Here is a 15077-nt window from a genome sequence, read left to right on the forward strand (position 1 = left end):
AAGCTTATTCCCTCAGTGCACATTCCCTCCTCCCCCGCCACCACCCCAACCAGTCCTGCTGCAGAGCGACCTCCTACAGGGAGAGAGGGGAAGGGAGGCCCAGTGGCGATGGTGCTAGCCTGGGACTTGCAAGCAGACTAGCTGTGTGTGGCCTTGGGCCAGTCATGTCATCTCTCTGTACCTCAGCTCACCATCTGTGCAATGGGGACAGAAGTGTTGCCCCGCCTCACAGGAGTGCTGGGAGGAGAAATTCATGGAACGATTGGGAGGCGTTCAGATACCAGGGTCATGGGGGCAGGTCAGAATTGCTGAGAGAGGTGTTAGTCCTTGCCTTTTTTTGCCATCAAGGGCAAGAATGTGCTGGTGATTTTTGGTAATGTAGAAGCCTGGCCAGTAGAAACTAGATGGAAACCCATAAACCCACTGTCAACTTGGGGTTTAGCTAAACTGGGCTAATGCGTGTTTCTGCATTTCTGCTCTTTGTCCCTGGTAAAGGGCCCAGTGGATGGGAGCAAGTATCCTGGATAATCCACTTCTTTTTTCTCCTGTATCATTTTGCAAGAAAGAAACCACAGTCCTACCATTTCTGCCCAGCTATCCCTGCAGTTTTTCAGTGGCCCCAGTTAGTAGCTCACGTTTCTACTTCATCCTCCTCTCCTCTGGCTTCAGCACATCTCCTGCAGTCCTGAGCACGGTTCTGTGACATGCTGCCTCTGCAGGGGCTTCTGGAAAGGCTCTTGGCTAACACAGAACTGTTGTCTCTGGAAGCATCACTTTCGGGAGTTTGCATAGATGCCGGCCAAGCCCCTCTCAGCCTCTGTGATCAGCATTAGCATCTCCAAATATAGTGAAACTCTAGCAAATGAATTTCTAAATATTTTTGCTGACTTCAGATTGGTTGGGGTTTAAGCCCTTGCATTTCAAATGAGTTTATTGAATTCCTGCCTATTTGCAGAGTGATCTTTACAGGCAGCATCAGCTGGTTGGGGATCAAATATGAGGCTGAAAGCACTGTGAGGGTTTTACATTTGCCTTGTAACTCAAATGATGACAGGTTGTTTATTTCAAATGCTTCAGGCACAATACAAATTGCCCCCAGTTCCGACAAGTCCTGGCAGAAGCCCTTTGCTATCAGCATAGATTGTCAATGGCCCTTTAATAAACAGGCTGTTTGGGTGGCAGTTTAAGGTTTGTAACTAGGAAGAAGATTGAAGGCAGCAATTACTCTTGGTGGAAAAAGAAATGGAAAATTGCTGTTTTTCAGGCAACAGCAAAGTGTGTTTGTGTCAATTACCACAACGAAGAGAAAACATCCAGTGTCAGCTTAGTCTCTCCAAGTCTTTACTGGGCCTGTTTGGTTGGACTCTCTTTGACATCCTAACAAATAACCCTGCCCTTGATGCCTGGGCATAGAACAGATGCCAGAGACACTGAGAAGGTTCAAATGACCCAACTGGCGCCTGCAACTCGGGGTGACCGGGGGATGCTGACGTCAAACCTTTTCCTCCAAGGTTGGAAGGTCTGTGAAAGAGAAGAGCACTGATCAGGATCTCTGTTACTATGGCAACCCCACTGGCAGGTGAACTAGTAATTAAAAGGACACACACCTGTCAAGAGAAGACGCTCACCCAGGGAACCCAGCATGTCTACTGCTTAAAAGCCTGGCCTCCACGTTGGCTTGCCGATCCCTTTCTGACTAAGTAACCAAGAGACAATCAGCAGGGTAGCAATGGGATGGCAGGCCCAGAAATCACCGAGTGAACATGGAAGACAGTGGACAATGCTAGGAATGAGCTGAGCAGTTCCATTTCTAAGCTTCTCTGTTCTCCTTTCTCTATAGTGCACATAGGATCTGATCATGCCAGCCCTTACTTGTGAGATCAAGCCTTGTTTACATGAAGCTGAGCTACACAGGTGAGTGGGGTTGTTGAAATGGTCTGTAGTTTTCCAGGGGACTGTGCACTCCGTTGGGAGTTATACATTCAAATCAAGGAGATCAGACTTCTCAGACATACAGGTGATCACAAGACTGTACAGCTTATCCAGTTGTAGGGCCTGACCTCGTAAGGTCCTGAGCACCTTCAGGAGAGGGGCTGAGTTCCCTTAACTGCATCCCTTGCGGGATCAGTCCTGCACCCCTTAAAATATTCCTTCAGGCAGCAAAGCTCCAATAGACAATCCCACAGAGTCACTTAAATGCCATCCTTGTTTCCAGAGGTCAAATGCATCCTGTGTACAATCTCACAACAAAAGCAAGTGTTTGGCTGCTCCAAATACCTGTGTTTGCTGCTCAGTGACCCTCAGTATTATGGATCTAGTAACACATATTTCTCTCAAGAGCGCATCCATATCCGAAGGCAGAGTGGTCCCCAGAAATATCAGCCCATCAGTCTGCGAGCGATGGCAGCCGGTAGGAAAATAATAGCCTGTCAAATCAGCTCCTTGTTAAATAGGGCCTGGCTTGCCAAGGCTAGAGTGGATTTAATTAAAGACGATGGAGAAAAACAATCGGATGGGACAAATGATGACAGCAGTGAATAAAACACATGGGACATATAATGAGGAGCCTGTCCCTGCCAAACCAAACCCCAGCCAATGAATCTTCTCCTCCACGCATGGTGTATAACGGGACCAACGGCAGTGAAGTCAGGGGGGTGAGGCCAGTGTGAAACGGGCCTTACTGCGGGGAACCCTCACTGCCGGGTGCGGGCACCCTGAAAGTGGTGCAAAGTGGCTGCATCGGGCTGAGAAGCTGCCCCCTGATGGAGATGAGAGGAGAATCAGGCTCCCTATCTGCTAGGGACCAGACATTCAGTGGTCATGAGCTCCCACAAACCCAAATGGAGCTATGGATGCCTGGCACTTCTGTGACTCAGGCTCTGGCTTGAGGGTCAACATCCTGCCCAGCCATAACTCCAAGCAGCCACACCCAGCCAGTTCCCAGACTCTCACTATCAGGTCTCTGCTCAGCTGTTGTCCCCTTGTATGTACCATCTAGGCTCCCAGGATAGGGCTTGCCTGTGTCCCAGTGCCAGCCAGGGCCCACAGCCAATCTGCTTCCAGAAAAGAAATCAAATGCTTACAACACGACCTACCAATCAAGGGACTGGCAGGAAAGCTCCTGCCCAGCTGACGGATGGGATGTAATTGGCATCCAGCCTGTTCGTATTTAATAACACCACATTAGCAAGGCTCTGTCCTCTTATTAGTGGTAAGTAAAATACACATCTTTGTAAGGGACGTTATATTCCTGTCTGTGGTTAGACGGAAATTCTCCTCTCCTCCAAGAGCCATGCAGCAGAGCAGACATTTAAAATGCCTGAAGATCTAATATTTAAGCCTTACTTTGCCAGTGTTCCTCTACTACTGCAAATCTATTTGTATGGAACGTACCACTTACACAGCATCTGCGTGCCTCGCAACCCGTGATGGATTTCATGTCAACATAGCCACAAGGAAGGGAAGTCTGCCCCATTTGCAATGGCAGGAAATGGAGGCACAGGGCCGATTACATGACTTGCCCAAGGAAGGCTGAGCTAAGAATTGAACCTGTGTTTACCCACTAGACCATCTTCCCTACCAAGGCATCCTCTGCATTTGGGATGTGAGAATTCCAGAAGGAGCCTTTCTTCCCAAACACATCATTTATTCCACTTGCCTTCCCAGGGCACGAGGGATCCTACCTAGGGATGATTTACTAAGTGCAAGTTACAACTGACTTGGGAAGGAATAATTTATGTTCTCCCTGAGTCTCCTCAAACATGGAGTCAAGAGGGAGCCGTCTGGCTTCATGGGTTTTTATTTATCTTTCAGCAGAATCAGAGCTCTGAACTCCGTGCCCAGCACCAGGGGACATTTCGGAGATTTGTGGCACATTTTGGGCCCATTGATGGATTAGACTCAGCCACAGCAATTTGTTTTCATCACTCACAGCTGTAATAGCAATAATATTCTGGATGATAATGTTTGGTTTAACTGATTAGGGATGGATGGTGCCGGAGAACAGAGCAGAATGGAAACTAATCTGTCAAACAGGATGGTAGGGAGTGAGTAAGGCTGGTCTGTGGTTAGGGATGAGACTCCGAGATCTGGATTCAGGCCCTGGCTCTGCCCAGACTCCCTGTGCAAACTTGGACAAGTCATTTGCTCTCCCTGTGCGTCAGCTGCCCATCCATAAACAGGGGAGAGTGGCTCCTCCCTATCTCCCTGGCTAGGGCTTGGGAGAATAAATTCAGTCCTGTTCAGGTGCTCAACCCTATACTGCTTGTGGCTGTAAGAGTGAGGAGATTGCAGTGACAGGCTGCTCACAATGTTACTGTCGCAGTGATGGGCCTTCCCTTAGTTGCACAAATTGATAGCAAAGTAGCTGTGAATAGCCCTGAGCCTGCGCTGTCTTGCAGGCCATCTCTGCTGGCCCATGGTGTAACTTGCTGCTGGGTAAATTACAGGAACGGATGCAGATTCCTTTACATGTGGGAGACAGGCCTGAATTGCATTGGGAATGGGTTCATGTATGAACACAGCCCTGAGTTCCTGAGTTCTCAGCTATGTCCCTCCAGAGGTCTTCCAGGGAGACGCCCTGCGTGCAGCGAAATACACAGCTTGCTGTGAGGGAAAGCGAGGGGATGCTGAGGGAGCCTGGTGCTCAAATCCCTCTCCAGAGCAGCCTGTGTTAAGGTCGGATTAGCTAGCTTGGTCTCTAGTACAGGCAAGGGGCTATTCTGCTCAGGCCCTGCTCACCCAGGTGCATGTGCTGGTGCAACTGGTCTGACCCCACCCAGCCAGAAGGGAAGGAGCTACTGAGCTCCATCCCCACAGGCCATCTCAGGCAGCTCAGGGAGGCCTCCTGATGGGACCATAGTCACTTGCAGCTGAGCCTTGTTACAAGAGGCTTGGCGGGTTCTGGAGAGAGGCCGGGCTGGACTGGCTGGGCTGGCAGTTTGCTCTTGGGTAGGGCAGGCGGCGGCTCTGGTCCGGTTCCAAGTTCAGGAAGACAAGCTGCATGAAAGGAGTGTGGCCACAGGCTCCTATTTAAATGAACGGTTCCTTTGGTTTCCTAAGGGTCTCATGTATGTAATTCTGTAAAGCCACACGGACTCCGTGAGCATCCTACTGAGCTGCACAGACCCTGGCCCATCGCTGTCTGTGGTCCCAGCTCCAGTCAAATCCCCAGCACAGTGTTTAATGGTGGGGAAGAGAGCAAGGGCCTGGTTCATTAGCAAAGCTGGGCTCTGTGGCTGGCTTGTAGGCTGCTTCCCCCCACTGTTCTTCCTGCACTGATGCGGTTGGGGAGGGGAAGGAGGCTGCAGGATGAAATCCTTGGGGAGGTCTCTGAGTGGCCCCTGGGGACAGACCCTGATTATTCTTGAGTAAACAGTGCTGGACTGTGTCGCTCCTGCCTAGGCGTCAGTCAGATTTCCATCCTGAGCTGGGTTCTGGTTCAGCTCCCCCGGAGGTACCTACCTCAGAGCCCACTTTTCAAAGAAGTGCAGCTCCTAGCACTGAGCCACCCTCAAAATGCTGGCCTGTGTTTCCACGGAAGGTATTTTAACATGTGCAATAACCTCCAGTTCTCATGTCCATCTCTCCTTGTGCAGGGACTACTGGGGGCTGCTCTTTCGATATTCTTGGCCAGGAGTCAGATTCCATGTTTGACGCAATATTTCAGGTAGGTTTCCCCTTCTGGTTCTCTGGCATCTCTACCTTCATGGCCATCTGCTTGAGCGGCACCATGCTCACTCCTGCGCAATGGGCGAGTTTCCAGCTGGCAGAGGTGCCAGCTAAAGCGGAGTGGTGAAGGCTAGTGGAGCAATGCAGAAAGGAAGCAGTGTGAGGCCAATGCAGCTTGTTCCCCTAACACCTTTGCGTTGCCCCTGGAATTGACTCTCAGGGAAGCCTCCTCTCACTCTGTGTCCCTGTCATCTCTCTGACCTCCCTCTCCACCGTTCGGCAGGATCAGGAAGCACGCGGCAGTGGTTCTGCTGCGTGACGTGTATAACGTTGGGTGAGATCCTGAAGTTTTAGGGAACTTTGCCATTGGCAGCAGGATGGGGCTCTGGGTCCATGGGGATGTCGCTCTCTAAAACAGTGTTTATCCATCACGGAGGTGGATTTTCCCAGGGGTCTCCTGTCCCTGGCTGGCCTGGAGAACAGGGACAACAGAGATATTTTCCTTCCAACTTAATTTCCCACTGGCCTGAACAAAGACTCGGCTGCCTCTTGCTCGTCTGTATATGACACCCCATACTGCTTCCACTCTGGACTAAGCAGTAACTTTTAAGGGGCTGTACTACTTTGCTCTAAAGCCTCTCCCAGCCATCCCAGCCTCTGGGGAGGAGGCTAAGGTCATCCAAAAGCGGTCTATGTCCCAGGGCAGTCTGTGTCCCAGGGCGGTCTGTGTCCAAGAGTGGTCTGTGCCTTGGGGGGGAACGGGGCTGGAAAGAAGACACTACAGGTGTGTGTACACAGCAGCTAGACTCCCGCAACTGACCCGGGCCTGCTGACTCACACTTGCAGGGCCCGGGCTGGGGGGCTGTGCAATTGCAGTGGAGACTTGCAGGCTCGGGCCGGAATCCGGGTTCTAGGTCCCTGCGGGGTGGGAGGGTCCCAGAGTCAGGCTGCAGCCCCAGCCCTGAAGTATACAAAGCAGTGAGACAGGCCCACACCTGAGCCCCCTGAGCCTGAGTCAGCTGGCATGGCCCAGCCGCGGGTTTTACTTTGCTGTGTAGACACACTCTATGCCTCTACCCTAAGCTAGAAGACATGGGGGGTGGTGTTCAGCAAGAGCCCCTTTGAAGTAACTCATCCCCTTGGCGGGGGAGGTCTGGGCCTCTTGGTTTCAAACAGGTACCTGGTGAACAGGCATCCATGTCACCCGACCTCCCCTGTGCCTCCAAGCATTTGCAGCCAACTGACCAAAGAGAGTCTGAATTTCCCCTTTCACTTCTGGAGCAGTTGGTCCCTCTGGATCGGTGCAGAGGCCTGTTGGTAGGGGACAGTAGGAGGCTAGTGAGCACGGATGTTGCTCATGTTCATTGGCTAAATAAGTGTTGGTTTGTAGCGCTACCTCCCCACCAGCCCTGAATTTACATGTATTTCTTTCTCATTTACTATGTGTACTATGGTAGTGCCTGACCCTGAAGTTTTAGGGGCCTCTATTCATGGAGCAGGCCCCACTGCGCTAGGTGCTGTACAGACACAGAACAAAGAGATGGCCCCTGCCTTCGCAGAACAAGGCGAGAGAGACAATGGGTGGATGCAACAAACAGCCAGGGAGAAGGCAAGGAAGCAGTGAGATGACACTGGTTAGCCCAAGACGGAGGAAGACCCATCACCGCACAGACACAGCGGTCGTGTTTATAAGGTAACCCAAGAGGTCCAAGGCCCAGCGAGGCAGCATGTCTGTGGCATCAGTAATTAGTGAAGCATTTTGCAGCATACACCAGGGATAGGCAGTTAGAAAAATAAATGATGAATGTAATAGTGTGCGTTATCTAGCTAATTACTTTCGCAAATGAATTGTTCCGAAGTGCAGCTGTAATTGTCCCCTTCGTTTCTAAAACGAGCCCCAGCCCTCAGCAGGGTACTGCTCTGGCAACGCACCGTTGCCTCTAGAAGACAAACGAGAGGGGAAGAGCACTGGAGACAGCTTCTTCCAAAGGGATTGAGGCCTGGGGCTCTCTGCTCCCTGCTTCCCCCTATTTAGCCCAGGCTGGGCTGCTCCTGTCAGGGCCCCCCGAGAAGGAAAAGTGCTCAGGCCTTGGCAGGTTTGCATGAGACAGGCCTGCTGTTGCCATGCAATAGCGACAAAGGGTAGAGAGATGCTGGGGGCTGAGAGAGATGAAGAGCAGGTTCCTGAGGCCAAGGATGGTTACACTCACCAAGCAGTAACAGTAGCCAGACAATGCAACGACCTGGGCCTCAACCAGTGGGCACGGGCGGCAACTTTCAGTGGGAATCCAAACATTTCTGTTCCTATCTGCGATGTCTCTGTTGTCAGTGTTCTTTGTGCATGAAATTCACCCCTGTGCAGAGAGCCAGCGCTGGGCCTGGGTACCACCGCGGCCCCCTCATCCTCTTGCCCGGAGCCAGCGCCAGGCCTGGGTACCACCGCCACCCCCTCATCCCCATGCCCGGAGCCAGCACTGGGCCCAGATACCACCACTGCCCCCTCACCCGCTTGCCTGGAGCCAGTGCCAGGCCCAGGTACCACGGCCTCCCCCTCACCCACTTTCCCGGAGCCAGCGCCAGGCCTGAATACCACCACCACCCCCTCATCCTCTTGCCCGGAGCCAGCGCCAGGCCTGGGTACCACCGCCACCCCCTCATCCCCATGCCCGGAGCCAGCACTGGGCCCGGATACCACCACTGCCCCCTCACCCGCTTGCCTGGAGCCAGTGCCAGGCCCAGGTACCACGGCCTCCCCCTCACCCACTTTCCCGGAGCCAGCGCCAGGCCTGAATACCACCACCACCCCCTCATCCGCTTGCCCAGAGCCAGCGCCAGGCCTGGATACCACTGCCACCCCCTCAGCCCCACGCTCAGAGCCAGCGCCGGGCCTGGGTACCGCTGCCACCCCCTCATCCCCATGCCCGGAGCCAGCGCCAGGCCTGGGTACTACTGCTGCCCCCTCACCCCCGTGCCCGGAGCCAGCGCTGGGCCTGGGTACCACAGCAGCCCACTCAGTCGCTTGGCCAGAGCCAGTGCCAGGCCTGGGTACCACTGCCACCCCCTGAGCCCCACGCACAGAGCCAGCGCCAGGCCTGGGTACCACTGCCACCCCCTGAGCCCCACGCACAGAGCCAGCACCAGGCCTGGGTACCACTGCTGCCCCCTCACCTGCTTACCTGGAGCCAGGGCCAGGCCTGGGTATCACCGCCACCCACTCACCTGCTTGCCTGGATCCAGCGCCAGGCCTGGTACCACCGCCACCCCCTCATCCCTGTGACCGGAGCCAGCACTGGGCCCAGGCACCACTGCCATCCCCTCTGCCCCATGCATAGAGCCAGTGCTGCGCCTGGATACCACTGCCGCCCCCTCGCAAGGAAACAGACTCAGGCCTGAGCACCACTGCCATCCTATTTTACCCCAAGTTTTGTACGAGAAAGGATTTGCCCCAGTCTCCTTGGCCTAAATTCCCTTTTTTCCTGCCTGCTATTGTGCTGGAATCCATGCTCCTCCCCAGGGCTGGCTGCATTTAATTTTCTTATTGCTCTGGGATAATGGGCACATGACCTAATTATTATGGCAAAATACCTTCGTAGTTTCTTTCTGTGAAGCACTGAGGGGCCCTCTGGCATTGCTTCCCAATGGTTAGTTCATGATTCTCTTCCAGCTACACAATAGAAGTTACTGTGTTATTATTAATAACAGTGATAACACGTTACAGGGCTTCAGTGTAGGTAGTAGAGTGGAATGTATTTTCAGGACATTGTGAATTGTGTCTGCTGGGGGAGACATGAGGTTTGGGGAAAGGGAGGAGAGATTCTGTGAACACCCAGCAAGATGCTCAGGAAGGTGGGAAGAGCCTGTGAGAGGTTTCCTGCGGCTCGGCCAAAAATGCACTCAGCTCAATGGGCGATTCCTTCCAATTGATGTGAGGCTGCTTGTGCCTTTTCCCTGGCCCCTCTGGCCCAGCAGAGCAGGGCATTGATGCTGCATCCCAGGACTGTTAATAGTGAGACTTTACGTTCTGTGCTGAGAAACACAGAGTAGAATTTTATGCTCTGCAAGTGTGATTGCTTCCAACTGCATGAAACTACAGCCCGAACGGCTCAGCCTCATGGCAGATAAGGGAACCCAGCCAGTGTGGCAGTGCATTAGTGTACGGAGGGGATCAGGGGAGGGAGTCTGACATCTTTGAGACAATCAAATAGACTTTGGAATCAGTCTCCTTTGTGGGAACTAACTCAAAGAGACAGTGCCTAGAGGCCAAACTGTGACCTGTCTGATACTTCCTTGGCTCTCGGTGTGTGTGTGTGGAATTCCCAGTTGCTGTACAGGTCTCACCGGGCACTCAGAAACCATGGGGATGAAAGTGGGTTAACAGTTACCCCGGGGAGGATTAGCCAGACACATGCACCAAGAAGTGTACAAAGCCCACGGTGAATTTGAGAGGAGGTTTCTCTAGCCAGCCCAGTCCAAAGCACTCAGGATGCTGCTGCAGCCAGCACTCCGCTCGCCAGATGTAATTGTTTTAGCACCAGGACTTTTCTTTCTGATGGTTATGTTTTCCCATTGTAAGCACTGTGCGTTCTCTCAGGGGAGCATTAGGCAGAGCAATGAATGAGCTCTGCTGGACTCTGTTCTAGCACTGTAGCCGGTTGGCTGTTCTCTTGTGTTGGCTGTGTTCTCCCGTTGAGTAAGGCAGGTGTGCAATGCACTGGGCTGTTTGCAGGGTTCTGCACAGACATGAACCCTCCAAGAGCTATGGAGATGTATGCGCCCCATCATCTCCCTCCACGGCACTGGTGCCCCCCACCCACCCACTTTCCAGGCTGGTAGATGTCACAAACAACACACCCCACGCAAGCTTCTGTTGTGCTGTCAAACTGTCACTGCAAGGCGGAAATGAATTAATCCTTCAAAAACTCAGTGACTCCAGAGTACAATCCAAGCAGCTATTGCAGGAGCAGTGTATGGCTCTGCCTGCAGGAGCCAGGGGGGCCAACAAGCTCTCGTCAGCTCACCTGGGGATTGGGGACTTGCCCCTCTCTCTGGGCTGCACGCATGATGGCAGCCAGGTGGGACAGAGACACTGCTCCAACCCATCTCACTCAGATCATTGCCAAGGATCATCAGTCAGCTGGGGAGAGACTGTGGGGGAGGCTGGACATATTCAATATCGATGTGAACTGGAGCTAATGGTGGCATAGGCCTGACTGGCAGGGGAGGAGATTGTCTGTGGTTTTGGGGGACATATCAGTCCTGGCTCCACACACAGAAGCACCCTGGGAATCAGCTGCTGGAGAGGGGAAAATTATATTTTAAATGGGAAATCTTTCTGTTTCTTGGTACAGAGAGAGCCAGGCACAGGAAATATGCCCAGTGCTGCTGTGTTGCAGCCAGCACCTCTTGGAGAGGATGGACTTGGAGGGCGAAGCAACTCCTGCTTAAAATGGCACTAGGTCATTTTAAGAGAGAGAGAGAGAGAGTGTGTGTGTGTGTGTGTGTGTGTGTGTGTGTGTGTGTGTGTGTGTGTGTACAATCCCCAACAGATGTGATTTGCAAAGTCCTATATTAAACACAGAGGGGGATGGTGTGTCCACACAGACTCACACACTGCATGGAGCACAGGCAGAGGCGCACACAGACAGTTCATACACCGCATGTGCGCTAACAGAGAGATGCGTACACGTGGACACACAGGTGCATACACCACGCCAAGCAGAGCCATACACAGAGTGCAAGCATGCACCAGTGAATCATGAGGGTCAGGGTCTACCCCAAGCAGGCAGAGAAAGGGTTAATGTTACACCTGGAGGGTGGGCCAGGCAGGATGGAAGGAGAGCTGGGTAGTTACTAGAAAGAGAGGAGAGAACTCTGCCGTCACTCTCTGGGGTGGAGAGACCTGAGGGGAACAAGGAGATTCCCGCAGGAGCCTAGGACAGGCCTGGGGAAAAGGCTTGTGGTAGGAAGGAATCCAGGGAGGTAGCAGCCAGGGGTCTGACTGAGCACACAATGACTGTTCATCCTAGGGACCCTGGACAGGAGCCTAGTGTGGTGGTAGGGTCTGGGGGAATCTACCAGCCGCTGGGAAAGGGGGCATAGAAACACCCTGCCAGCAGAGGCAGAAGGACTGTGGAATTTGGAACTGGGGCTTGAGGCAAAAGCCCTGGGAGGCGTCACCCTGCACAACCCCGCAGTGCCTGGGAAAGGGTGAAGCGTTGTCTGTATTTGAGTTTATTGCACTCTGTTTACTCTGGAAGGGATGCGTGTGATGGAGTAGGGGCTGTCTGTGTGGGGAATTGGAGAGCAGGGGAGAACTTTAGGGGATGGACGATGCCAGGGCCGGTAACCTGAGCTAGGTAAGGGAGGGGAAAGGTCAACACCTTTGCCCGGGAAGGGGAATAAACGAAGTGAGTGGCTGGAGGGGAGCAGTTTGAGTTTGGGCTTAGGGCTGTGTGGGTGGAATTCAGGGTATCCTAGCTGGGATCCAAGCACCCTGAAAGCCCAGAAGGACTCGGTGGAGGGGTCCTGACTGTGCCTGCAAGCTCTGCTGTAACCTGTGTTCCTGTTGTCCAATAAACCTTCTGTTTTACTGGCTGGCTAAGAGTCACTGTGGGTCCCAGGAAGAGGGGTGCAGGGCCAGGATCCCCCACACTCTGTGACAATGGGATTGAAAGTGACCTGGCTGGGGGGGCTGAGTCACAAAAAGAGGTGAACCACCGTGAAAGCAGAGCAGCTGTTGGGGGCACTATGCAGGGGAGAACTGTTATGCCATGTGGGTGCATTAGTGGCGAGCCCACTCTGCTGCATGCACGCAGAGAGAAACGCAGGCCCTAGGCATGTGCAAGAAGAGACTGCCAGGATGCTGGCACACCATGCATGACTTGAGGTCAGTAATAGTGCCTGAGGTTTACAAGATAGACAGATTGTTTTATAAGCCTTAGTGCCTGAAGCCAAAGGCTGAGGGCATATTACCCCAGGAAGGTAGTTTTTGTAACCCGTAGGCAACGATTTCTCCCTTGTGCTCGCTTCCTTTTTCACATGCACAGAGGTGTGTACGCATATATACACGTGGTGTGTGCCCCACCCCGAATACAGCTCTGTGTATTCTCTGGCTGTAATCCTCCAGTTACCATCAAACACTCTCCTCTGCATAAGGGTCTGAGTATGGTGGACACTGACTCCTATAGAGCTGTATCTTTGCAGAGTCTTTCTAATCAGGGTGAAACCAACACTTTGTTGAGGCACATAGCTGGCATCCCCATCATGTGTTAGTTTCACTCATCTAATAGTCAAAGAAGACAGTGGATGGCATTTGTTAAGGGGTAGGAAGGGAACGTTGCAGAGTGCAGCTAGATACTGTTCTAAATGCACAATCACAGCTCTAAACAGTCACGTGGGGGCAGTGCCTCTGAATGTTCTTCTTTACACTCTGACAGACAGCCTATCTACTTTGTTCTGTGACAGCGGCCCTGGACTTGTGCTGAGTTCCTAAAGGGCAACTTTCAGACTGGCTGCTCTATGCCAGAATTTGTTACATGAGGTTTCATTTCTCCTGAGACTCCACACCTCCTGGTCTTGATCTCCTTTGAATAATCCCCATCTCGCAGAATTCCCTAGTCGGTGGAAGCCAAGAAGCCCTGGTGATTGTGAAAATACCTATAATGAACTGTCTTGAGTCTCAAGGAAAGTGCTGATTTGACCCAATTCTTAATCACACCAATCTGGCGCGTCCCTAGTAATATAGGGGGACTCAGTTTAGTACAGCCGTCTAAGGTATGTTACATGGGGTTGGCTGTTCGTGCGGCTTGCACAGGGACTCTGATTAGGCCTCATGCTTCAGAGCAGAAGCTGATAAAGACAAAAGATGGGGCAAGGACACTCCCAGGATATCGTAGTGTGTGTGTGTGTGTGTGTGTGTGTGTGTGTGAGAGAGAGAGAGAGAGAGAGAGAGAGAGATTATGGCTTCTTGGGCACTGTTGGAGAGAAGAGCTCAGATTGGATGGGCCATTGGTCTATTTCAACACAGCAGTGAGCATCTGTGTCTTGTTGCCATATAGAAGCTATGTTGATCCTCTCTCTATCATTTCTGATCACATAGAAAGGGCCCTGGGAGAAGAGATAATGCTTAGAGCTGGTAACATGATTTGTGGCAAATAACCACCCTGCTGAATTTTGCGGTTCCTTCTGTTTGCAGATTAATAGCTCCTGATTCTATGAAATGGTTCATTGGTCACAATTTTTTGATGAAGTGTTTGTCTCAACAACCCCCCCCCCGCCCCAGTTTGTTGTTGAGAGAACTCTCCCACGTTACACACGACTTGTTCCATGTGATTGGTCATCTGTATCATGTGGTATTGTTTCTGTCTCCAAAGATTCCAACAGGAGAAGATCTTTGTCCTGTTCATACACTTCCCATGAATATCAACACTCACGCTGCACAAATCCAGGGTGTAAATAGTAAGCAGCGCTTGTCAGGGCAGGCCGAGGAAATTGGCTTGCGTAAGCGCTCTCACACCGTTGTTTGCACTAGGATTTGCAGTGGTTTTGCTTTCGATAGTTTATTAGTATTTTGGTAGTGCCATGCAACCCCAGTCATGTCCTGAATAAAATCCATCCCCGGCCTATGGCCCACGTTTCACTGGAGCCTAGTTCTTCCTTGTGCTTTCCCCACTTCGTTACCGTAGGTTTCTCCAGAAAAAGTCTCATCATAATCTGTTGGATTTTGCTCTTATCTTTGCTCAAGAAGTGGGTGCTGATTAGACTGGCAGATTAATGAGAGATGGGAAATATTCTTAATGGAGCAAATGACTACTCTTAAAAGAAATACCTACATTCTTAACAGCTATTTTGACTGTGTGGCCTCTAATCATTAACTGCCCAGAGATGGACTCCATGTTGCAGAAATCAGAGTGTAAATTCTGCCTGTACTGAAATAACCCCTGTGTGTTGCATTGTTATAACAACGTGTGTTGATGTATCAGGCTAATTCTCTGCAGCTCCAACCTTTGGGGACATGGGATACGGTTCTGCAGTGTAACCACCTTGCTGTTTGTTTTCGCTGCATTGTTCTGTGGCTCTTAACACTTCTCCTGCATTTCAGAGAAATTTCTGTTTGGGACATTTTCCAGTGCAAAGAATAACCCAACAGGCCGAGGGGATTGGGCCAGTAACACTCGAGGGGGTTGGGATCGTTTATGGAGAGATGGTGCTGCGGCAGCCTGACCTTTTCAGTATTCAGTACTTAGCTTGGCTGGCAGAGGCTCCATTTCGCTGGATGAAGCCCTTTCCTGGAATGTATTTTCCATTTGCTTCCTTTTACAGTCAGCAATTAAGGCGGATATGGGGACTTGAATGAGCTGTCTCCATTCAGGGAAAAGTCCCGGGCAGTGCAATGAAGACAACACGCA

This window comes from Gopherus evgoodei, chromosome 13 (genome assembly GCF_007399415.2).
Source record: "Gopherus evgoodei ecotype Sinaloan lineage chromosome 13, rGopEvg1_v1.p, whole genome shotgun sequence".
Lineage (NCBI taxonomy): Eukaryota > Metazoa > Chordata > Testudines > Testudinidae > Gopherus > Gopherus evgoodei.